A 26,233-nucleotide genomic window follows, 5' to 3' on the forward strand; every position below is an offset into this window, starting at 1 on the left:
GTAACTGCAGAGAATGCTGACCGAATACAGTGTGCACGCGTGCGTGCGTGTGTGTGTGTGTGCGTGCGTGCGTGTGCGTGCGTGTCCTTGTGTGAATATGTGTATATACAAACACTGATTATATGACAAGTATGTAGTTTACTGAAATGAGACACATCTGGACAAACAACTCAAAATATTGGAACAACCTGCATGTGTAAATACCATCACAGTCTTGAAATTTCTTTTCTACAAACATATTTTCTACTGGCCTTCAGTATTTCAGTTCTGGAAGGGTATGGAAGGGGGGGGGGTGGGTGCTAGGGACTTTAAAGCACAGAAGTACCTACACATTCAAACAGTGCTTCAATGCTCTGCTTTGTTCCGTTGTAACTGGACGCCACACCAAAATGTTTGATCCTCAGTGTTTGAACTGAAAGGCTTTTAAACTGGAAGATAAGCTGGGCTCGGCCTTCGCTTTGGCGCGGGACAGAGGCTGCTGGGATACCGGCGGTACAGCGATCCGATTGTCTGCAGGAGCAAACAACTAGGATCTTAGACTGAGTGGGTGGTTTGGGCAAAGGGTAAAAGAAAAGGACAGACTGTAACAACTGTCTGATTTGTCCTAATGTTAGGGTCAATCTGACGGTGTCAACGTTTTGGGGAGCTTATTTGGCCAGTCGGAACAGGATCATGACACATCTAGATGATTCTGCATTGTGCAGATTCATTTGGAGGACAGTTTCATGAGCCCCATCACATACTGCTTGGGAGTGTGTGTCACAGGCACGAACAGAACAGCGATGGCATATTCCATCTCGCATTATGGTGACAGAGTAGATGTCCTTTCTTTGTCAGGTTGAAGGGACATTCCATCTGGGTCCCACATCAGGCACGTATTTCACTATAATATAAAAGTTTGTCCAAGCGGCTCGGATGGTAAGGCTGTGGGCACAGCCTGGGCTTTATAAGGTCAAACCTCAGCCTTAACTACATCACCTGACCAGGAGAGCACAGCGCTAGCTACATACCAGTAGTACTGTATGAGCGTAAGCACACAGCGATAGCTCTTCCCAGTAGTACTGTTTTAGCAGGAGTACATAGCGCTAGCTCTCTCCAGTAGTACTGTATGAGCGTAAGCGCACAGCGATAGCTCTTCCCAGTAGTACTGTTTTAGCAGGAGTACATAGCGCTAGCTCTCTCCAGTAGTACTGTATGAGCGTGAGCGCACAGCGATAGCTCTTCCCAGTAGTACTGTTTTAGCAGGAGTACACAGCGCTAGCTCTCTCCAGTAGCGCTGTATGAGCATAAGCGCACAGCGCTAGCTCTCTCCAGTGGTACTGTATGAGTGGGAGTGCACAGCGTTAGCTCTCTCCAGTAGTACTGTATCAGCATAAGCGCATAGCGCTAGCTCTCTCCAGTAGTACTGTATGAGTGGGAGTGCACAGCGTTAGCTCTCTCCAGTAGTACTGTATCAGCGTAAGCGCATAGTGCTAGCTCTCTCCAGTAGTACCGTTTGAGCAGGAACACACAGTGCTAGCTCTCTCCAGTGCTACCTCATATATGTAGTTATTAATACCACTGGCTGTTATGGCTACAGTGAGATAACAGAAAGAGACAAACTTGCTGGCTGTGGAAAGGGAGGCACTTCCAGGAGGACACCATTAGAGCACTGCAACGCCTGTGCGGGGCGTGCCAAATTATACAGATCGGGACAAAAGCATGCAAATATCGCCCCTGCGCCGCACACTCTTTTTGTCCCGCTGATTTTTTTTTTTTTTTTTGATCCCCAGAAATAAAAAGGGGGAGATTTGTGTGCATCCATCTGTGCCTCGAACCCTGAGTAACGTGAGAAACTGTAAGCTCATTAGCATGAGAATAATTAATACATCAAATAAGCTTTACAATCACAGAGGGCCATTTGCTCCAGATGTGCACGGGTGGACAATGCCACCACGCTGGAAAAAACACAAATAAAAAATGAGAAAACGAGAGGAAGAAAAGAGATGAAAAAATTAACCCTTTCAGGAAGGCTGTGAACGGCGTTGTCTCCGACTAACCGTCTAGAGAATTTAGGTTTGTGAGAGCTGAAAAAAATTAATTTGTAGTTTCTAATGCACACAGAAAAATATCCAATAAGTTGTTTGGGGGAAACAGGTTATTCGATATTGTTAATGTTCTCTAAATTTCTCTCCAGAATGTTCTTTTGTTGCGGGTTATATAATATACATTGTATTACAAAATTCAATTACAGCTGCCTCTATTGAAACTCATGTTCACTTCATTCATTGTGAAGGGTGCGAGGAAGGCTACAGCACTCCGCGGGTGATTTTTCTCCAGATAATTACACCAGTTGTGTCGTTTTAAGATTAAAATGATGCAAATGAAAGGGTTAAGTCCTGCGAGGTGTGGTCTGGGGGGGGGAGAGAGAGAGCGAGAGAGAGACCCGGGACAGTCGCGGCTTACAGTCTTGTTCCCCCGTGACGGCAGCAGGCTGATGGATGAGAAGTGTGAACAGATGATTCCTCAAATAAACTGCATATGGCGTGCGCCACACCTCGCCATGGAAACGTATTCATCCCAAACTGTCAAGCCACCTTTTGTTTTAAGCGCAGCTCTGGTTGATGATTAATTTTAAGAACACACCCACCCCCCTCCCCTTTTCACTGCACTGGTAAGCTGTAAAATGTTTGACAAGTTCAGAAAAGCAGAAGCCCGTTTCCTTTATTCAGCGAATTCATATGTTTAATTAATATTTATTTTCATTATTATTCCTTTGATTATTTAAGATCAAAAAGACCGCGCTTCTACTTAAGTGCAAATCAAAGGGCTGGGCAACCTGTATAAGGACCATCAGAAAAGCATTCTTGAGCACTGCTATATTTTATATATGTATATGTATGTGCATATATACATATATTAAGCAAAGATCTCCATGGAAAATGTGTTTCAATTGCTTTTGTGTTATTTTGAGACCGTTCTACAGGCGGGAGGAGGCTGGCAGTAAAGGGAAATATGTCTTTTCTATCTGCACTATGGTGGAAGACCTTACTTAACACTCACCATAAAGAGTGTTATAGAATTGCATTTTTATTTCAAGTAGGCCGATGTACATGTGCCAGATCAGTTAAACCCAATTATTTCTTAATTTGAACATAATCTCAAGGGCAGCCTTAGCTAAGATTTGTTTTGTTGTTGAGAAAACTTGATTTCATGAGCTGATTTTCTGAGGTCACCATGTGACTAGATCCGCCCAGTGTAGTTTCAAGAAACGTCGGCAAAGGTGGGCCGCGTGGATCAAGCACGTACATGCAAATGGCGCATCTGCGCTAATTTCAGGCATGAAAAGGAGAGTGAGGAGTTCATAAAGTGTGGAGAAGGCATTATAGCGATGTGGGAGGTAGAAGGAGCTTGCGGTAAATAATTGATGCGAGCTAATGAAAAGGACCATTATAAGACGAGCCGCTGAAGGTGCATTTGCGCCCCCGTGGGTGGCAAAAGCGGCCGTACATCTCGGGCGCGTATTTAAGATTCCTCTCTTTTAAACTCCGCAAACCTGACTTAATATTAATGCGTTGGGAGGCCGTCGTTCTCAGCCAAGGTGTGCCAAGGGGGCTCTTCATCCATGGCGACTGTTGTTATGCGAACAAAGCCTGACGTGTTAACGGCCTGTTCCTGGAACCATGGCGAACGTTAGGTTTTGAATTACACAAGCGCGTATAATTACGATTTTACGCCGCTCGGCATCGGGATGGGACCGCTGCGCGTACAGGTGAACACGAATTCTACCGTAGCCTCATATCCCCCATTATGCTTGTTTACTAGCCTCCAGGGAGGAAAGCTATTCACAGAACAGAAGAGATTAATGAATTTCTCCCGATAGTAAGTGGACACGAAAGAAATCTGTAATGGAGACTGTAGCTCACGTCACGACCGGGCAGCGATGAGCGGTGGGTTCTGCACTAGCCATACGGATGCCTTCCCAGTTGCCTGTTTACAGACAGTGTCTCCATGTATCTAGGTATCCATGACAACACTCCCGTGTGCCAAGGATGTACCAAGGCTACCCCCTCAAGGGTAATGTGAGGTTTTGAGATGGTGGATGCCGAAAATGAATACAACAGAAATATTTTGAAGGTCTTTGTTGCATTTGCAGATGCCTGTGCAGTCGTCAAATCATTTTTATATCAATGATATTCTCTGCTGTAGGTACAGCAGATGACCCATTTTGAACAATATAATTTTTTTCTAATTAGAACTAGGACTACTTACTACTAGTACTATTAATTGTGGTTCCACATGTGGTATGTGCATCCCTTTATACCTCAGTTGCATACCAGTAGTATTGTATATTTTCCTGTGCAATTATAATCTGCATTTGTCAAATTAATCATCAATGTATTTGTGTATGAAATCTAAGCCAGAGCCAATATTGTTCAGTATTGTAAGCTAATATTTTTTATGTCAAATCTGAATATATATTTCACAAGAACAGAATGGCTAAACACAAGCGACATTGATAAGTGGGACATTTCACATTTGAATGAAATTATCGTATCGTGGGGAATTTCATATTTATATTTCCGAACACAGGTAGTAAAATTATACTATTGTACAATTTATTGGATTACAAACTGGCTTTTGGCTCAGTTGGTTCAAACTGCAGTTTGTCAGAAAATAAGTGAGACTTCAAACCTCGCAGGAGCTTAAACCTTCGGTCGTCTTTTATCTGGATGTCAAACGTGTAGTGAGGATTCAGTTTCTTCATAAACTGTACCTCTCATAACGATCACACAAAGTAGCACAATTACGCCATTCGCACCGTCACACCATGGGGCAGAGGGCGAAGGAGAAGACTCTGCTGAAAGAACAAACACCGTCCCCCATGCTGACCCCCATCCTGTCATCCCCATTCACATCACTTTGTTTCCAGTGGAGGAACGGAGCACGATCGCATGTCCAGTCCGCCCTGTCCGTCCTGTCCGTGACGCCTCGCCTGTGAGCTTGGAGAGAGCGCACATTGAGTTTGTCTTCAGAATGTGCTTGGCTAACCTCCAGCACACATGAGAGAAGCAGGGCAAGACAAAAAGGGAGGTAGTGACTGGTCAGGGTCCATGCTATCAGGCATACACTATGATTTCTTCCTTAATGTACTGCCCTTTTTTCCCCAGAAGTATTGTTTGTATTTATTAATGAATGAAATTTGTAGTAATGGTACATTAATTCATTCTTTCATTCATTAATTTTATGTGGCTTTCCCTCTGTGTGTTTGCCTGTGTGTGCGCGCTAGTGTGGGTGTGTTTCTGAAGACCTAGTGTGTGTGTTCATATACTGTACATTTGGTTGTCATGGTGTTTACATACAGTAACCATTAAAAAAGGATAGAGGAATGGAAGAGGGAATAATTTGCTTGCTAAAATATGAATATTAATTTAAGCATTAAGTTGAACGGTTCTATGTGCTATGATACTTCACAAAAAAATGGCTGTCAGTTTTATTCACTTGAACATTCAAAATTCACCAAAGGTAAAATATGTGTGAGAACCAACAACCTTTATATCCTGTGTCCATCTCATCTGCAACTTAATGACAGATAGACAACAACTGGGATTCGTGTTTAACTGACTGATGATGTAATGACATACAATTAGTGTCATGGAAAGAGTTTTCATATTTAGTATGATATGTACTGCCTCCTTCCAAAGTGTGCTTTAAAACCAAGCTGGAAAGGGGTCACAAGGCTAAGCAGAGAATTCGGTCAATTTTTCTCAATGTCCAAACCCCTTTTTCTGCATTTCCTTTAGACAGGGGAAAACAGAACTCACATTCTGCATTTCATATTTGCCTGCAGATTAGCAGCAAGGCCCTGCTCTCATCCATTTATTTATTTCTTTGAGTTAGATGGGGAAAAAAATAATGAAAGTAGGTCAAGTCATTTGCCCAAGGTCATTCAGAGATGTGAAGCCTGATCTCGCCTGTCACATAAAAAATTGCTTCACACTCCCTCTTTTTTAACAAAAAAAAAAAAAGAAAAGTCTGTGATTATTTAATGTTCTTTGACAGAAGAAGCATCTGTGTGAGAACACAGTTGAGGGCTTAATTTTAAGGGAAGGCCTGCCCCAGCATTCGAGAGTTGCTTAATGCGGGTGCAATATTGACTCCACACCTATCCCATAAGCAAAGGCAAATATAAGATATATTGCATGGTTCCAGCAGGCCTCTGTTGTTTTTGCTCTGGCTGCTTTTGTTCTCCAGAGCTGGGTATTCATCTTGTTTTCGGATAAACTTAAACGGTCTGCTTTTGCTGGGTCCATTGTTGAAAAAGAGGAAATTCTGCTACCAGTGGAAGTCAAGACCATTCTTGCCAGTGTCCATGGTTTGTGCTGCCTTCTGTCAATGTACGCGTGGATCTTCAAAGATGCACTGAGTGAGCAGGTTTTTCTGGCTTCAGAAGAAGATTAGTAACTTATTGGTTTCTCTCTAGTCATGGATCGCCCTGAGAAAGTTAATAAAAATCCTAATAAAATCATACATGAGTAGAGGTCACTTGCATTATCACAATGATGGTGTCTCAAAGACTTATTATGCAGAAAGAGGACATGCTCCATAGTCCACAATCATTTAGCATTACTATTTTAATACCAGAAGAAATATTAATAAATTACTCCACTGGCATTGCAGCATGATGTCACCAGTGGATACTCTGGAGCTAAAATAAGCTGATGTTACACAGTGATTCACAAAGAATCATTGTGTGACCTCAGCTTACAATAGGTCCAGAGTCATAACTATCTGGACTACTGTGTCTTGAGAAGTTTGTCTGTGTGTGTGTGTGTGTGTGTGTGTGCGCGCGCGCAATATTAATTTTTAAAGGCAGTCTTTTCAGTTCCAGCCAGTTGAGTTCATTGTGTCTTCACTCAGCTCATGGGTTGTACAGAATAAAGTGTGAAATAATTCCACAAAGGTGGCATTTAATAAACCACAAAAAGACCCAAAGATGATATATATACTTGACACTGAGAAATCTTTTTAGTCTGGCTTAAAATATATTAGTGTTAGAAGGCCATGAAGCTTGCTGTGGACACTCACTGTCAATTTTAGAAAAGGATCAGCATTAGTAAAGCAACATTTATAACTGTTCCAAGGTTGGACTCACGTAACACTTTCTCCCACAAGTTAAGTGTGAATCGTTTCTTTTTCACTTCCAATACAATACAGTTTATGTAAAAAGTACAATCTGAGATTGCTTCAGTTATGCAACTGAAACTAAAACTTTGAATCCAGATGGTGCAAACACCACCAAGAGAGGAAAACAAGGAAAACAAAACCGTACTATTTGTCACAATATGTGAAGTCATGATCCATAGCAAGCTGACTCGCATAGCAAGCTCAGAAAATCTTTTGTGTCACTTTATTTTTCGACGTTTTTTTCCTTAGGCAAAGAGCTACAAGCCGCTCATTTTCACACAGGCAAGGTGAGGAGGCACAGAACACGTACATGAGCTGAGAGATAAAGGCTGTTCGCTGTACAAATGGGTGTGAGTCATATCGAGACTGTGACAACACTACCAAAAATGTCTCAATGTGATGCCAGTTGCACGAAATGGAAGTCATTTGACTTATCTACCCATTTTTGCTGAAATGTTGCATAAATATTGCCCATATTTAAAAAAACACCCATGGTTTTGTAAATGCATATGCTGAATGGGTATGCTTAGCAATGCTTACATGTAGAACAGCATCCCTTGGTAACAACCAAAATGTTGAGTTATTTTTGTGCAGTGAATCATTACATACACTGAGAGTGATGCCATTGCAGGTGTGTCACAGTCCCTACAGCTCTTGTGTAAGCCTTACTGATCTGAGTGTAATGTGTCATCTTTTTTTAGATAATTTCATCCATTGTGTTGTCTCTTGACCAGGCCTCCCTTGCCCAATATTACTTATCTCAATGGGACTTTCCTGATTAAATTATAAACATTTCTTAAAATGTACAGTTTCAATTTGTGATGTGGTCTATAGGAAGTGTGCGGTATGGATTTGATTTAGTTTGACTGCTGATCATCACCATGTCATTGTCTGCCCAGTGTCATGTTTCCTTGTCTGTTCTGTGGAATGTATTTCCTTTGTTCACCCCGTGCATGCAGCGGTAAGAGATGAGAGACATATAGGCATTCATTACATCTATGAGCAGCTCTGATGTATTATGATCATTTCTGTTCAATGAGCTACTCTGAAATGAATTATCATGGATTGTAGTGTGTCCCTGACACCTTAACAGGGGTGAGGTGGGTCATTAAATGCATATCTCAGGTTAAACGAGGGGGGGGGGGGGGGCTGTTTTTAAGATTTTACCCTGCATCGGTGCAGCTGTGCAATTTACAGATGAAAGCCACCTGAGAGATACTGTGGAAGCTAAGGTAGAGATGCAGACATTATCTAGAGAGATAAAAAGGTCATTTTCAAAGGTGCGACCGATGTAAATTCCATTCACAAAGGGTCTATTTTGGGAGCAGGCTACTGCAGAGTTAAATTTCAAATGCACCTGATCCACAATTGTGCCATGAAATTGTCATTAGTCAACATGGAAAATGCTATACAGATGGAAGCCAGCAGCATTCTCTGCTACATTGCTAATATTATGCACTGTATGGAACAGCAGCTAGGAAATGCACGCCATTGGTCATCTCAGAGGTACGAGAATTGACTCAATGGAGTAGAGGCAGAATCAGATTATCAGAGACACTTCAATTGGACAGTTAAGTGAATGAAAAAGTGAAAAGGCATGGTTAGAGAGCACAAATGCATGCCCCTCCTTCAAGTCAATCACATGGGGAAAAAAGCCATGATGAAAACATGGCTTGATTAGCTTGATTAGTGGACTGGGTAAAAAATTAAATACATTATCCAGTTCACCTACTGTTAGTAAGCTTTGATAATAAAACCATAGTATTTAAAATAATATTTACTTAGTTATATAACTATTCTACAGAGCTCTCCTTCATAGAGCTATAGGCAAGTCGTCCTTTTGTAAACACGCAAACCTTATAGCTACCACAAATGCTTTATACAATGACCTCTTTCTTGTCATCAGTCTCTATCACTTCAGGAAACACAATCCCATGGCATGCATACACATGCTCAGACTGTAATGCACTCTACTGAATAGATTATTCAGGTGAATGATTTCATGATAAACTAATTTCATAAATAATGTCAAATCACCAAAAGAACACTACTGGTGGTCACTACGAAATATGGAGAATGTCTTTTATCATGCATATTGGTTATTGTGTTTTTAGGTGCAAAAGCACCATCGATGCTGGAATTAATGCTTTTGGAATATGCTTGTAAGAAATGCCTCCAAGTTGAATGTAGTGGAAGGAATGCATCTTTCCATATACTGTATAAATAAAACACCTCATATGCAAGTAACAACCACATCTATTTTTAAGGCAAAGTTAAGAACAAATCATGGCACCCAGACCACTGTTTTCATGTGAAATATTGCTGAAGTGAGCTGCCTCCGTATGACAGCCGTTTTTCAGCAAACCAAAGCAAACCCCACATGACCCCTAAAACGTGTATGCCTGCCTCTCTCGGCTGCGCTGACTAAATCTCTACCCCTCTCTTTCAGGTGAGGGCCCCTGTAAGAGGAACCTTGGAGGGAGCAATCTTGCCAGCTGAAGAAGGCGATGGCATAGTTTTCACGCCGTCTGCCGACAGCATGATGTCGTTTCACACCTGTCCTCTTATGGTTGATTTAAGCGGGGAAACGTCCAGTTTTCTTTGGAATGATGCAAAATGAAAATTGGCATTATCTGATTTTATCAAAATGTATGAATTTGATCAGTTTAACAGTGAATAATAATTCATTAATTGCTTTTTTAACAATTATGTCTCCAAATAACGTTTGCCAAGGAGAGCTACAAGTAGGTCTATATTTACTGGACTTAGTATCTGTATCAATTTATATTTTTCATTGTTCATTGTCAGAAGTCACATGTACAATATGTTATGCAGTCATTATCTATTTATTCAATAAAGTATTTGTTTATTTAAAATTAACCTTGTGGTTGATGTATTTTATCTGATTGCTGAAACTGCCACCATGATTAAGCCTATGAACAACTTTTAAAGGGACAGCTGCTTTGAAGTTACTTGAACTTTGTTTCCTTGTTATAAACTTCAAGAAACTTCTGGAAGAATCAAAAATATCCGTCATCACACAGAAATACTCTTGGTCAATCAAAAGACCTACACTAAAACAAATATTTAGATATGGCCGTTAATGCCCTGTTTATGAGCACTGTGAATGGTGGGGTCATTAACCGGTACTTTGGAGTGGTTTACCTGGAGGACAACAGGTTCCTTTCTGAAATTACTTTCAGTGTTTCTTGCTTTAGCCACAGTATGCCTAAGCTCATGTAATTAAACATTCATTATAATCATCACAATGTTCCTTTAACAATTAGTCCTATTTTTCACTATAGCCCAACTGTTCAAGGCAGTTTTTTGGGGTAACTTCCAGGCATTCCGAATGTAATATCATACCATATTATCAACAACACTTCACCCAGCATCCAGCTGAATAGCACACCTCTTTCGTTTATCACACAAGCTCTATGGGCACTCTCTGGTCATCTTTAGCCATCTTCTGCGAAAGCTCATTTTGCTCTTATACTTTTCCCACCATTTACCTCACCCCTGTCTGCAGGAAAGCTCTCTCGCGTGTCACATCTAAGTATCCCACTCAATTCCCGCCATCGTCACTTTTCGTGCAGTTACACGGCTGGTATCATGGCCAGGGCAAGGGTGACAGTGATGAGACCGCAAGGATCATGTTCGCGTTTCATCCCCGCTCTAAGACTGCAAAAGCAAACTGCGGTCAGAGTTATTTATTGGATCAGGAAGAGACTGGGAAAAGCTGACCTGCTTGCTATGACACCTTGGATGTTGACACAAAATAGTTCTTTTTTTTCCCCCCCAGTAACAGCATAGTGTGACAGGTGAGCCAGACAGGAGTGTGCATGAAGTAGACTGACAGTCATTTCTTTTTTTTTTTTTGCTTGCGTGCTCATTTAAGACATATGGAAGCTGTTTCCACCACAGAAAATTCAGCATTTTTTTCTCGCAATTCTCAGATCCAGTCTGGAGTCGCTTGCTATCTGGGTTGTAGCCTACTTAAAATATGAAAGTGAACCAAACATCTGGCACCAGAAACAAGTCAGGTGAGGCGTTCCTCATTTAAAGTTTCCTGTACTAGCCTCTCTAGTAATGACGCGTAGTGAAGTTGTAGGCAGAGTTGTTTGCTGCAGCAAACTCTAACTATATGTTAGCTGATACATTGAGCAATTTTAAATGAAGAGCAGCTTGGCTAACTTGTTCCTGGTGCTAGCTTGGCTGAATTGAGTTAGCCTTTGAGGTACACATTGCCTACTTGCATGTTATAGCAAGCGCTAGGTATCTTTTTCAGGTATAGAAAGAGATTGTGAACGAAGCTTAAATGCATTAGCTAGCTAGAGAAGAGTGTCCACCTTCATACTTTAAGCAGGCTACTCAGATAGCAAGTGACTCCAGGCTGGATCTATGCTGATTCCAGCCTGAAATCAGCACTTCTGGGCGCAGAACACTGGTCAGAAGATCAAACTAAAAATATTAAGTTTGTCACCCCATTCAGCTAACAGACAATATCAAAGACAATACAGTATGTAGCGGTGGCTCGCAGAGTTGCCTAGCAACCGATCGCTAGCTAAGTGTTATAGCTAATGCTTATTAAAGCTTGTGCACGTGTTGTAGATGGTAGCGTAGCATAGCTAGCCACAAAGCGGCTTATGCAATATGTTTCGGATGTTTCCAATGAGCCCATTTCCCTTCAGTCCTGAAGTGTTTCATTCAGATATTAGCTAGTATTTCCTTTTAAGAAGGAGCATGGTCGTGTTGTTGGCACCACTTTTGTAATTAAAGTTATGTGAAACCGGACGAGAGGTACACTGCAGTTTACCTCTGTCCACGTTAGAATTGCAAGAAATAAAGGCAGAATTCCTAGAAATAAAGTCACAATTGTGAGAAATAGTGGCAATTAAGAAAAACTTTTTTTTTTCCTGTGGTGGAAACATGCTTCCATAGCTACATTTAAGCATAGCTTGAAGATAAAAAGATGAGGTAACAGTAAAATTTAAAACATTTGTAAGTATATATTTTTTAAGCGTATAATTGTATAACCACTATTGCAGTACAATATTATTATGAGCATTAACTCTACGCTTCATATTTCAGTAAAGATTTATTTTTCTTTTTTTCTGTAATGTTTCACAAGCACTCTGTCCTCAGCACTGCTACATGCATCAAAGAGGTCAAAGATTCTCTGTCAACAGTAAAAAAGAATGGCAGGGTGTTTACATATTTAACATTATAACGTGCGCGTACATGTACAGACTAACATTCACAGAACTCTGCCATTGATGAAGAAAAGCTTCTATTCCCAGAACTCCAGAATTTCACACAACTAAATAGAAACAGGGACAGAAATGAGAGGAGTATCATTTTTTGAAGAACAGGTGCTTCAGAATCCAGAGCTGTCATTTGCTATAGCCACTTCTGTTAACAATAGTCACTATATTTGATGACACGGGTCAGCCACTTACAAATTTTATTTTTTTCCAGTGTGTTTTTTCGAAGCTGCCAATTTTAATGTTAAAAATGTAGGGCAGTTTGACTTTGATGGCCTGAAATGTCACTGAATTTTCAAATAGTTTGACAACCTGGGAAAACCGGTGAGCACATTTACTGGAAGAACAATTTAAAGGTTTCTTTTTTTCATTTGACAGAAGAGTCTTGTGAATATAAATACTTAAATGCACCACTATTATCATTTGGCTTACGCGCATGCAGGCACACAGAGGCACGCACGCATGCACGCGCGCACACACACACACACTACTTCACAAATGATTTATCTTTACCCTTGAGTAACTACAGATATTGCAAAGATCAACTGATGCATGCATGCAGACCATTTGACTCCTAAAATTAAATCAGTGGTTAACTGTATTAGCAGTACAGTTTCCTTACTAATGAGAAATGGGTCACTCTGAAAAGTCCATCGAAACTTGAAAAAAAAACAAACAAAAAACATGTTCATTACATTTTTTCTAAAGTCCTGTGATTGATGTCAGTTGCATTTATAACAAGATATTTTACCCTATATAGAGCATTTTAGCTTATGGCCAGAACACATTTAAAGTGGACCACAGAACTATATAGAGTGCTCCTCACTGCGTCTTTATGTGGGGAAAAAAAAAACGAATTGAAGTGAAGGCACTGGCTACTACTGAAAGCAAGGCTTCTGGTGCGAAATCACTTAGGATTGATTCACAATAACCAGTCTGCAAAATAAATGCCTGCACTTTGATGTTGACACAGAAAAATAGTGCTTTTAGCCCAATATATATAGCCTTGGTGAAGTCAGTGAGTGGCATCTCATTTAGAAACTATTATTTTGTAGAAAGTTAAATAGCAAAAGGGATAGTAAAATCTTATTTCATTGGACATGCGTGGACATTCTCTCATATAAGGTTCCCATGGAGGCAAATACTGAACATATCTCCTGGAAACTGAATGTTACAAACAGGAAATATGAGGTATTTTGAGTAAAACATTATGAATTAGGACTGACACTTGGAATGGATTGTCCTTTGAAAATGACGCATACTATTTTTTGCACGAAACAAATGGTTGCAATTTATGTATAAATGCTTTTTCCTAAATTTGGGCTTAAAACCTTCACTTCTCCATGATAATCAGCCAGAAAATCCAAGAGAAGTTTTATAGATAAGTTTTACACAGCATTGTCACTAATCGGGTAAGGTAAGTCCACTTGAGTCCAGACCACTACACATAGCTGTGGGATTCTTTATTAAGTACATTCTTTATTGTTCATTCCCAAGAACATCAATGGAAGATTTCTGTGGTGTTGATCTAACAGAGCACGGGCACAATACACTAGCGACATAGCTCAGGAGGTAAGACCGATTGTCTGGCAGTCGGAGGGTTGCCGGTTCAAACCCCGCCCTGGGCGTGTCAAAGTGTCCTTGAGCAAGACACCTAACCCCTAACCCTTAACTGCTCTGGCGAATGAGAGGCATCAATTGTAAAGCGCTTTGGATAAAAGCGCTATATAAATGCAGTCCATTTACCATTTACTAGCCCAGGGATGGGAAACTCCAGTCCTGTGGGGCCGGTGGGTATACACATATATTTTTGCTAACTATTACCCTGGCTCAGTCAGATAATTAGCTGTATACACCAGAGCTGGTTCACTAACAGATTAGACCACGGAACAACAGTCAAACAAGCACAAGAACATTCTTCAGCAGTTTTAATTTGCTTATGAAGGAATGTAGCTAAAATGTTAGATCACTTAAATGGACTGGCTGATTAAATAATTATATCAGGAGAGAAAACATGAAAGAAAAATCAATTTTTATCTTTAATTTAGACCGGTGGATCTGAATGACTGATATAACATCTCCTCTAAAAAGGTTTGAGCACTGCCACTAAAGTACTGAAAGAGGTGCTGTGTGTTTTCCTTTGTATACGCTCAGTGAATAGACTTTTTTGCACACCTCAGAGCCTTTAAATTGTGATTGCTCTTGATGAGTCGGACTGTATGGTCCTAAAAGACAATTATTCAGATGAGATGCGATACTCGAGCATTACAGTTTTTTTGGCGTAAAAATATATACAATTGTATTCAGAATGAGTCCTGATTTGGTATATAAAATAACATGTTTAGCTTTTGTGCTGTGTTCAAAATAAATGTGAATATATTTACTTTTTACTGGATACAACTCTTCTCACTGGATAGGAATGACCTGTCATTACAGTATATGAAATATTATTTTCTAATATTAAAATATCACTGTAGGGCATTATTATAATGTAGAATTTTGGAACTTAAATCCCTCCATTCAGCTTCCTGCTAATTTTATATAGATATTCCTGTATTTCTAAAGCTTGAATAAAGCATCAACAATTGGCTAGAAAATGTATTAGGTTTATTAGGAATGAATAATGTGTGTATGTCTGTTTACATTATATAGTGTCTCTGAATTCACTGATGTGCTCTAGTAGCCATATTGTCTTTCTTCTCCTTCTTCCTAATGAAACTCAGCAGGTCTTCCATCTGGACAAAATAGGAAAATAATGCCCTAGTAAACTTATGGATTGCTGCACGACAGTGCTTCCCAAACTATGAGCTTGTGGGAACAAATTCATTTTCCGTGATCCAGCCCTCATTAAAATGTGGCCAGGTGCAGTGATTAATAGTGAGAATGTGATTACAGTGTAAAGTAATATAGTTTGCAATGTACGTTTTTCCATGTGCCACCACTATTTGTCACCAACCTCAAATCCTCCCATGGTAGGACCTAGCCCACAGTTGATGCACTGCTGTAGAGGATGTCTTACAAAAGCCAAAGGCATTTACTGTAGTCTGCCAAGATCGCATGACTCTGTATGTCATTCCAGCCATTTGATTATTCGCCAGTTAATTTGGATATATTGTTACCTCTCCACCTTAGCCAATGTGTGATGAACATTCTGGAGCTAAATGGCCTCACAAAAGAAGTGTACAATAGAACAATCACTGTATCAGCCGAGTGCACACTACACCTCTGTGGAGGCCGATGTGAGACTGCCTCCCCACACTGTGTAGCGTTCACATCCACTGTGCAAAGGAGCTCTACATTATCAGCTTATTTCATTTAGAGCTTGCCATTGCAGAAGGCCATCTCTGTAACAAAAGAAACCCTATGGAAAGCGCTGTAAGTGATTCAATGACAGTGGAAGTTGAGCTTGGCACCATCGGCTGTGGTGAACTTTGCTAAAAGACCTTAGTTTCAAAAGGAAAAGCAATGAATCTGATAAGTAGAATTAAAGAGCCCTCTCTTTCATATTGAGCTGGAGCAGTACGTAATACATCCACAAATAAAGCAGACTCCACGCCTCACTGTGTAATCTGATCCTGAGTTTCACAGTGGTGGCCGGCCCACCGAAGGACACGTGCGCTCACTGTCCACTGCACTACCTGGAATAAACCGCACTCTTGCCCCGAGTCACCCCAAACAGTCAGGGGGTCTCTCTCTGAAGACAGGGGCAGAGGATTCCACTCTTTAAAAGAAGCAGCAGCAGCAGTCCACCCTCCTATTTGTATTTTCAAACTTTATACAGAAACCATAGAGGGTTACAGCGGGGGAAGGGTCAGAAAGCGTCACGCGAGGAACCGACCCCCCACCATACAGTAAGATTCATATATGGGTTTGGCAGCTGACTGCCCTATGAGCTGTGCTACACATCTCACCATAGAGGCTAGGGATATTATGAACTATACATTTAATTTTGTTCTGTAAAGGAGGACCAAAAATTTTGAATTTTGGAATCAAAGCATTCTGGGGGCCTGGGGCATACAATCACCAGGATATTGTCTAAACCGAGTACAGGGGAATAAAATCCAAAAAGTATCCAGAAGTTTTTTTTTTTTTTTTTTTTTTTTTTTAAGGGTGGATGTTCAAATACCAAGTGAATAGCTGGCTGACCTGACATGCCTTGTTTGGAGTTGCGTTTGTGCGTTTATGTGTGCGTGTGCGTGTGTGTGTGTGTGTGCGCGTACGCTCAGGCTTGTTTGTGTGTGTGTGTCTGTGTGTGTGTGTACAAATATATATATATATATATATATATGTAAACACACAATAAAAGCCTGACCCCCCCAGCATTGCCTTGATGTTATAAAATGTGAAGACTGAGCAGGCATGCAGCATGGCCTCCTGATATTCTCGGAGGGGTATGGGGCTTGGGATGCCCTTGCCTCTCTGACTCTTATCGGTTTCGCATCTGTGCGTCTCGGGGCCCCCCAGCTCCACGGCTTAAACAAGTGGAATACTTTCTGCCTTTCAATTAGTATGTACCCTGCAGCACAAAACCTACATCATATCTGGGTTGGCAGGAGTGAGTGGTAAGACCATTACACCAACAGAGTGAAAACATTGGCTTTTTTTCCCCTCTGGTATTTGTAGCGATTTGCGATCACTACACACAGACTTCCCGTAAATTATATATTTGCTTGACGGCTGCTCTTATCTGGAAGAAGGCTCACTGAGCCTTCATTTTACAAATGATTCACTTATACAGCAGAGGTCTCATTCATCAACCATGCGGATGCACAAATTTCGCTCTAAACAGTGCATATCCAGATTTTCACGCATGCGTATGATTTAATAGTGCAACAAAAAAAAAAAAAAAAGGGGGTCACATGGAAGCTGCATTCACAATGCGAGACCCCATGTACAGTGTGGTGCAAACGAATCCAAGCACTGCCAGGCAGCAGCATCCTTTCCGATTTCAAAATCCATTGCTTTAATGCCAAATGAGTCCAGTCGGGTGATGGGTTTCGGATTTTTGAACCATAAAAATAAGTTGTGTCACGTACAATTCAAATCTTCATGCAAATGTAAAAAGGACCATCATTCAAAACGTTGTGAAAGGCAACACAGCAATTTTTTCAGTTACTTAGAATGGTTACATGAAATTACGTGAATTGGGGTCAATTCCATTTAAATTCCGTTGATTCAGGAAATGAATTCACATTCAATTAATAAAATCCAATAAAACTATTACTGGGGAAAATTTAAATAATGTTTTATGAGGATTTCAATGCGTTTCCAGAATCAACTGTATTAAAGTGGAACTGACCCCTACACTGATGTGAAAAGCAGCTTAAATATGTCACAAAAAATGGGGTGAGGTTTGGGGGGATCTTTCGACTCAAATTTTCGGTCACTCATCTTCTAAGTGACAGTTGATTGGTTTTATGGCTTCCAACCTCATATCCAGCAATTCCTTTTTAAAATTTTAAATCTAGCACTCTGATTACACAAATATAACTTTTTTGCCAAGCAGGTGTTTATTTTGTATGCTTTATAACCTTTAAAGACATTTTATGCTTCTGCAAAGATAGCTGAAAAATAAATGTAAGATATTGGTTATCTTTTCACAGCAGTGATTTTCTTAAATGTACAGTAATTAATCTTTGCTGCTGGGCAATCGTGATCCAGAGAGGAAGTAGGCTATAGTATACATTAATTTCCACATACACACAGCTAATTTCCCAAAATTATTGAACTTGAATAATAACAACAAATGTACAGTAGCACTGTATAAGTAACATAAAATCTGTAGATGTGTCTCAAGATGTATGTTTTCTCATAATGCAAAGCACTAAAATGCCTCATGGTGTAAATGATCACTTGACTTGCTTCATGGCTAAAATAAAAACAGTTCCGCAATTCCACCCAAGCTATTAAAAAACATAAAGAAAAAATTAAAAATATTAAGGCATTTTTGACATCTGATACCAAGAAATTATAGTTTGGAAGCCCTGGGGTATAAAAAAATGTTGGCATAGTGACATGGCATAAACACAAACATCTTTTCAATGGGAAAATAAATAAAAGAAAATAAGTTAGATAAAATTCTTAATTCTTACAAAATGATGGCTTTTTAAAATAGCATTTATGGTAGAAGTTAATTAATTGAAAGGTGGTTTTTATTTTAATTGGCAAATGAATTTCACTGAAGCCCACATGTGCCGTGCAGTTCCAGCCATCAGTTCATACTTACGTTATTTTTTATCAAGGCAATTAAATCAAATAGTCCCAAAGTAATACTTACAAAATAGCTCTGATTGCAAATCTGATCGATTTGCTTATCTGTGGAGCCCACTGTGAATATCAGGATTCAATTCCAGACTGTCTTCCACTTGTAAAACCATCTTCAACACTATGCAATCCTTAACACCATAGGCTACAAACAAGAAGCAATATGCTCTTCAAACTGTGGGCATGATGGCAGATTGGTAAAAGCTTTAGCCTGTGGTGTAACACTTAATTATTCCAAGAAACACATTAATTGTTTTTTTCCTCCATGTTTTTATTTTTAATTCACAGCACTGATCAAAAAGGAGGTATCAGAATATGGGTGGGGGAGGGGCATTCTATCTGTGACAGACACTGAAGAGGTCTGCGCATGAAAAATGAATGAATGAATGCGACGTGGGCGCCAAGGACAGAGCTCTGCGGGACCCTGCCCCGGGCCAGGGCCGGGCCTGGGTCAGACCCTCCCTGAACCCCGTGGCCCTGGGCCTGGCCTGGGTCAGACCCTCCCTGACCCCCGTGGCTCGGACACGAGCGGGGCCCAGAGACGTCCAAGCCCGGGTCAAGTGCGTCCATTCAGACGGGACGAGCCAGCAGACCGGGAGCGCCCACGCCTCCAAAGGGGACCGTCTAGACGCTGTCACTCTACCCAAATGTGGAGCTGGTATTCCCAAGGGGGCCATAATGCAATTGTTCTGGTGTCTGCGGCCTCCCCTCATTCCACAGCCAAATCCCAGGCAATTGCCACTCTCAGACACAGCAACCCCCAGAGTGAACGTGATGTTTTGCAGAACATAATAAAACTTAAAAATAACTCCCACTCCAAATTGCCTGAAACCATGTTTATGATATAATGAGGAATAACTAACGAATAAAATGAATTTTAATGACGTGTTTTTATACCATTTTAATGTTCCATCTAACAACGTTCTGTATAAAAATGTTTCACTGCTCATCACAAATGCTGATGAGACCTATTTCCAAAATGCAATGTTTAACATAATTTAGCTTTGATTGAATTAAATTGTGACCCCTTAAATACATTCTTATTTTTTTTTATAGATGTAAGAATGGCAAGATACATATCCCGATGAACAAATTAGGAACATAAAACAACAAGAATGTAAAATTCAATTGGATCCATATTTTGTAAACAATGAACTGCAAATATTGCGTCTATGCGTGTACGTTGGTTAGGCTGATATTCACATGAGCACTAATATAACTTTTTTGTTGCATCCCCATTGTGAGTCAGACACCATGTCACATTGGAAATAATGGAGCAAAACACTGAGCTATACACCAATTACCTCCTTCCAGAGCGGTGAATTACAGCGTAGCACACAGCAACCACCGCAAATCAACTCCGTCAACTTTGAGTGTGTGTGTGAGTGTGTGTGTGTGTGTGCGTGCGTGCGTGCGTGTGTGTGTGTGTATGCGTCTGTGTGTGCATGTGTGTGTGTGTGTGTGGGGGGGGTATATTGTGACTTAGTAATGAATAATTGGCTGGAGGGGCATTGTGGTTTTCGGACAGGTGCGAGACAGTCTTATTAGATGGCCATTAGCGGACGAGACAGGAAGAGACCACTCGTATTCAATGACCCCCGAGGGAGCACGGGACCGCACCCCCAGTGCTCTCCGGCGGTGTCACACGAATCCGACACCGGCAACCTTACATGCAAATACGAGTGTGAGAAACTTTGGCTGAGCCGGAGAACAGCTCTCCTTCAAAAAAACGTTCCCGAACCACAGCAGAGAACAGCTGAGCAGACAGCTGACCACAGCCATCTCTGCATCAGTAACGCAGGCCTGAGGCCGCCTGCCTGTTCCACTGCACCGCTACACAGGTAAACAGTCACCGAGTCATTGGCATTGTGTACTTTGCAAGCTGGTGTCTCAACGGGCAAAAAAGCAGGCTGAAGGGCACAGGGGAATTGTCTTACGCACTTTTCATTCCCCTTCCATGGTGTCTGATGGTCTGATAATTTTATCGCTACTTCAGATTTGGAAAAACTCTCTCTGACGAAAGTAGATTAATAAAAAGCATCAAAACAACAAAAAGCCAACGTGGAGACAACAGAGACATACCGAAGTTTCTGCGTAAATCTGTATGAAAGTATGAAAGCCATGGGGTACAGTCATGATAATACTGGTTCATTTGAAGATGGAAGCTTGTCTGTCTGTCTGCCTATTACTTTATCAATCTGACCGTCCTTATTTCAAATTATCCAACCCCTTAGATGCCAGTAAATTTTTAAAGTTCTTACAGATCCCTGACTAACCAAAATGTACAAACTATAATTTTTCTTTCTCTGAATATTAGTTCAGATAAAAGCTTCTTTTAAAACTGTCAGTGATTTACCAGTATCTAAAGGTTTAAAATCTACCAAATAAAGTGCCATCCCTCCATGTACTTCCTCAAACTTAAAGCAGTAATCCAGACATTTATTTTCCTACAGAAAACTGTGACATCTCAACAGTTTTCACTCTAACCATAACATCTTCAATGACAGGTTCTACTGCATACCTTCACTAAAGCAGCTGGCCAGACCAACTGCCCATCTGTTAAACACCTGCCTGCCTCCTGCAAGCTGTTCCTCCATAACACTCCCCGCTGTTAAATACTGTACACATTTTACACACAAGGGTACATTATATTACGTCCTGAAATTGTTTCCATTTACGCAAAACGTGGACTGCACATTATGGCAATGACATCACTGCCCAAAAGGGGCTTGTGGGCAAAACGCTCACTGCAATACGCATTCCATGGTTACACAGCACAGGGTTACACTGTACAAAGACCATCAATATTTCACTCATGACCTAAGAGGGTCTCTAGAGACCACACTATTTCCTGGAACACCGGGAAGAGGACTGAGTCACGTATTTCGTAAACATTTGCCCTGGGACAATACTACGGCGTAGGGGAACCACGGCGACCGGGTTTGGAGAGAAATGCAGCCTCCGGCTCCTCATGGAAACATCACCGTCCGGATGGTACACGCCTTCCCAAGTCAGAACAGCTCGGTCAGACAGGCCAGAGTAAGGCCTGACCCACTGCAGCTCGCGTTAGCCTCCTTACACATTTCACATTTCTACTGTGCAGCTAGACCTCACCTGCAGCAGGCAATGGAGCATGCGCCATTTTTAGAATATTTTAATCACATTAAAACTACCAGCAGGAAACCAAATCACTGCTGCTTTTTCCATTAACAGGCGAAAACCTGCAGTTGTGTGAGACACAGTATATCCATCTTTAAGAGGCATGATTTGACAGATTTCTTTGTGATATTAAGTGCATAGAACATTATTTAAATTTTTGTCAAAAGAAGACAAGTTCATTGAAAAAGTCAATAAAATCATGAAAGCAATAGGTAACTGTATAAGGCATAAATAAAAAAACATTCCACACTGTATTACTTCAGAACTCTAAGACAAGATACATATCAGGAACTTTCTGCCAGATGTTGACGAGACAAGTTGTGGCAAATAGGTTGGTTAATATAGGGTTATACAGAATTTCAGTTAACATTATTAAATAATATGGTGCACACATTAGTCTGCCACACTATAACCATCTAATTAAAGCTAAGATAATCATTACATATTTTATCTATAGAACTTCATTTTCAAATCAGTTAAAGATTAATGTGTGTAGAAAATGTAGTTTTAAAAGCTCTAAATGTCTACCGTCTACACTATTTAGAAAATGTTATGATGGGTGAAAAAGACATGTGAAGGTATACCATTTCAACTGTGGTTGTTCATAATTCTAATAAGGAGTGCTACTGTTAGCAAGGGGATTTATGTTTTATGAAAGCATGACAAATTAGACAAGCTGAAAGTTTATATCACTACCACAAATACATCAAATAATTTACTTGCTGTAAATCTAGTTAAAATATGTGCAGATGTACTGATAAGGTTGTTAGGCTCAAATAAGATTTTAGGTTAAGTTAAAAGCTAAACTCAATTTTCGACCACTGTAGAATCAGCAAATAAAATTGCACCAATATATGTTTCAATATATGTGTTCTACTGCACATTTGGTTTTATATTATATAATGTCTGCCTATAACAGTGATTGTTAAACAAAAATAAAGTGCTCAATTTCTAACAAACCAGGTTTTGATCAATGCTTATTGCAATTATCACATTTCCTAACATTTCCCATTTAAAAGGTGTTGGCCATTTTGTATTGTCAATACAGAAGAACTAGCAATCTTCGTGTTCTGGCATACTTTCATACACACGTGATATTATTTGGAATCCTACAGAATCTTACAGCAGAGACTGCATGAAAACAGAACTCACACAGGGTCAGATGGAAAAAAAAGCCTGTCCGCCCAGCTAGCTGGCAAGGAACAGCGAGGACTGACGGTAGAAGAAACAATTAAAGCAAAATTTCTGCACAAAGGCTTTGACAGATGCAGAGAGAAACACTCTGGTCCATGTATACAGCTGACATTAGCTAATACTTTGGGAATGGGGGAGGGAGTGGTGCATTTTTACATCGGAGAAGCTTTTATTCTTCGCCACACAAACGTGACGCTTTTTCTGAAGGTGATTGTACGAAAGTGTTAGCAGGGCCAGCATAAGAAAAATAGAGTAGAATTTCTCACTCACTGAAGTATGTATGTGTGTGTGTGTGTGTGTGTGTGTGTGTGTGAGAGAGAGAGTGCGTGTGTGTGTGTGTGTGTGTGTGTGTGTGAGAGAGAGAGAGAGTGTGAGAGTGTGTGTGTGTGTGTATGAGAGAGAGTGTGAGTGTGTGTGTGTGTGTGTGTATGCGTACAAAATTAATTTGTGTTAGTCTGAATTTGTTTGTCCAAATAAAAACAGAAGAGAAGTGGTTAATATGCAGCCTACAGCCGCTGCTGCAATTTGTCCCCGCCAAGTTCAGACTGTTCCATTCTGAGAGTTAGACATGGCTGAGAGGTTTTCACGTTCAAGTTGGAGGACAGACCGCGGGCCGGTTCAACTGCCAGCCTCTTGCTTTTCTACAGGCCCTCCTCGGTGTTGTTGATATTCGTACATTTCAATTGAGGAGGCCAGAGACTGCAGCTGCCCGTCTTGCACGCATGAATAGGGGAGACTTTCTTTTTTCCTTTTTTTTGGGGGGGGGGGGGGGGGTGGGTGGGCGGTGTGTGGAGACGCAGTGAATGCTTTCCCGATGAGAGATGAGGCATATTGAAAACTATATTAAATTACCCTGATTAAGAATTTAGCCACGAACAGGGGAGCTGTGGAGGATCTCTATAGGCAGGCCTGGGGGCCATTCATCCCGGGAGCGCGCGGGTCAAAAGGTTCCCCAAGTTCACAGGCTCCGGGGCTTTGTTATGCTAACGCTCGATCTCAAATCAGCGGCCCGACGGAGCATGAAACAGAAATGATTCCTTGAGAACTTTCAGTAAGTTGTCATCCCGAGTCCCGCCAATACCAGCGCCGGTTTGAATCTGAAAACTTTTTTTGTCAGGAAGAGGGGGGAAAAGAACCCTTGGTGCTAATGAATACCTCGCCCCGGCTAACTACCAATAGAGTTGACTCTCTCCAGACTCGTAATTCAGCGAGTCTGAAGTGGATTGTTTTAGAACGATAAAGACACTTTGTCCTCTGGTTTGTGCAGGAAAAAATTAAGTGTGCAAAAACAGAAGCTACGGTTCTCTATGGCCGTTTCAGACTTTAAATGAAAATGCACAAAATATGTGTAGCAAACATGTCCAAATGCGATCGCAGAAATCCTGCACAAAATCAGGTCTGTGAATTTTGTCACAAAATAAAATGGACTGCAATCTGTAATTCTCTTAAAAGATGGCGATTTCTAAGCATGTCCTGCTGTTTTATAAGCTTGAAAGGGTATACAATTGACAGTTTAATCAACTCCAGAGAAATGTGGATACATTTTAAATAATTGCACTGTTAATTTGATGAATAGTGATTCAATGTTGGAGATATTTTATTAGTATATCCAGTACGATAATTGAACAAGATAGCTGATATTTGTGACTACTCTCCATAGAAACAATCTAGGTGACAATGTTGTGTTATCATTATTTTTACAGGCACACTGAATGCTTTTACATTACAAAATAATTATATAAAAAATTATATAATTATATAAAGAAATGTTATTATCAATTATCAAGTCATAAAATAATCACAGAGAAAAACCATTTGATTGTTTGAAGGAAATTTCATAAATATTTTCAAAACCAATGTCAAATAAGGTCCAAGTAAAGAAAAAATGCTGGATTGTTTTTTAAACATTACAAAATGTAAAAACATTATTACAGTATGTGACAAGTAGCCTATATAATAACAGTGGCATTATAAGTCTGTTTCTAATTAATGAAATTTAGAAACAGACCTATGAATTAATTTAACTTGGCAAGAAGACCATATAGACCTATATCACTTGCATTGTACAACAAACATTTATCAAATATTCTGTCAAAATACACATCAAAATAACATATATTGTTAGATCATAACTGGTTTTAATAAAATAAATCATTTAACAGTAGCATAATGATAATAAAGGATGTATAATTTTCTTGTTTTAATGACTTACTAAGCATTTTATTAAACATAATTCATACCACACAATGAAAAGGAATGTCATAATGTCTATTTTTATTTCCATATTATACTGTACTTCTTCTAGCGAAATCTAAACTTATTCTGAAACTTATTTGTAATGTTGAATAAATATCTGATAGTACTATTCTAAAAATGAAAAACTGCAGCTTTTTCTATTGTTAATTTGTTATTCATCAGCCCAGAAATACATATCTACAACAATTACAAAATAATGTATTTTCCTCAGAGAACACCTCTGCAACAAGAATTTCATTTATAAATTTTCAGTTCAAAATTATGTTCCTCCAAAAAATAAATACATAAATAAATAAATAAATGACATAATTTTACAGTCATCGGTGACATAAAAGAATCTAAAACAGGCCTGCAAAAATTCATGAAAAATTTATGAGGGATCAAAGGTCAAATGTCACTGAAACAATTTTAACCCCTTGGGTCACAAGTTTAAAGACCAAAGGCTTGTAGTATAATGTAACCTTTGGCCGGATATGGATTTCTAAACACAAATTACACTAAAACATGTTGCTCCTTATGAATCGCATTCAGTTACACAATTCATCTACCTTTGTAATAACTAATACATTAAATAAATAACAGATAACAAATTAATAATAATAATAGGCCTGCACAGATATCACTAGATATCACTACACATATACAGACACAATAAAAATAATATTATACTCTATGTTCTTATATTTTGTGAAATATTTTCAAATACTAATCTACACATTTTTAGCAGTTGTACACAAATTCACTGAATTAAACTTACCCAAACAAGCACTAAAATAACATATGGATATTACGAACAACATTTTTCAAATGTTGGCCAATATTGTCTTTAAATGATAAATAAATAATTGAGATATGGCACGGTAATAATAATAATAATAATATTATCCAGACGTAAGCCTCCTTGTACATTCCAATAAGCCACAATCCTC

At 39.9% G+C, this 26,233-nt stretch overlaps 2 long non-coding RNA genes across 3 annotated transcripts in view; one reads left to right on the forward strand and one right to left on the reverse strand.

The window, feature by feature from the left end:
* The window catches only part of LOC135239528 (uncharacterized), a 51,184-nt gene extending 41,137 nt beyond the window's left edge, over positions 1-10,047 (forward strand). For both annotated transcript variants that reach the window (XR_010325401.1, XR_010325400.1), the window contains exon 3: positions 9,617-10,047. This is a non-coding gene — a long non-coding RNA (uncharacterized LOC135239528). The remainder of the gene's footprint in view (positions 1-9,616) is intronic.
* Positions 1-26,233, reverse strand: part of LOC135239529 (uncharacterized) — a 181,458-nt gene that overhangs the window by 149,120 nt on the left and 6,105 nt on the right. The gene's annotated exons all lie outside the window — the stretch shown is intronic.

Source organism: Anguilla rostrata, chromosome 14 (assembly GCF_018555375.3).
Source record: "Anguilla rostrata isolate EN2019 chromosome 14, ASM1855537v3, whole genome shotgun sequence".
NCBI classification, from domain to species: Eukaryota; Metazoa; Chordata; class Actinopteri; order Anguilliformes; family Anguillidae; genus Anguilla; species Anguilla rostrata.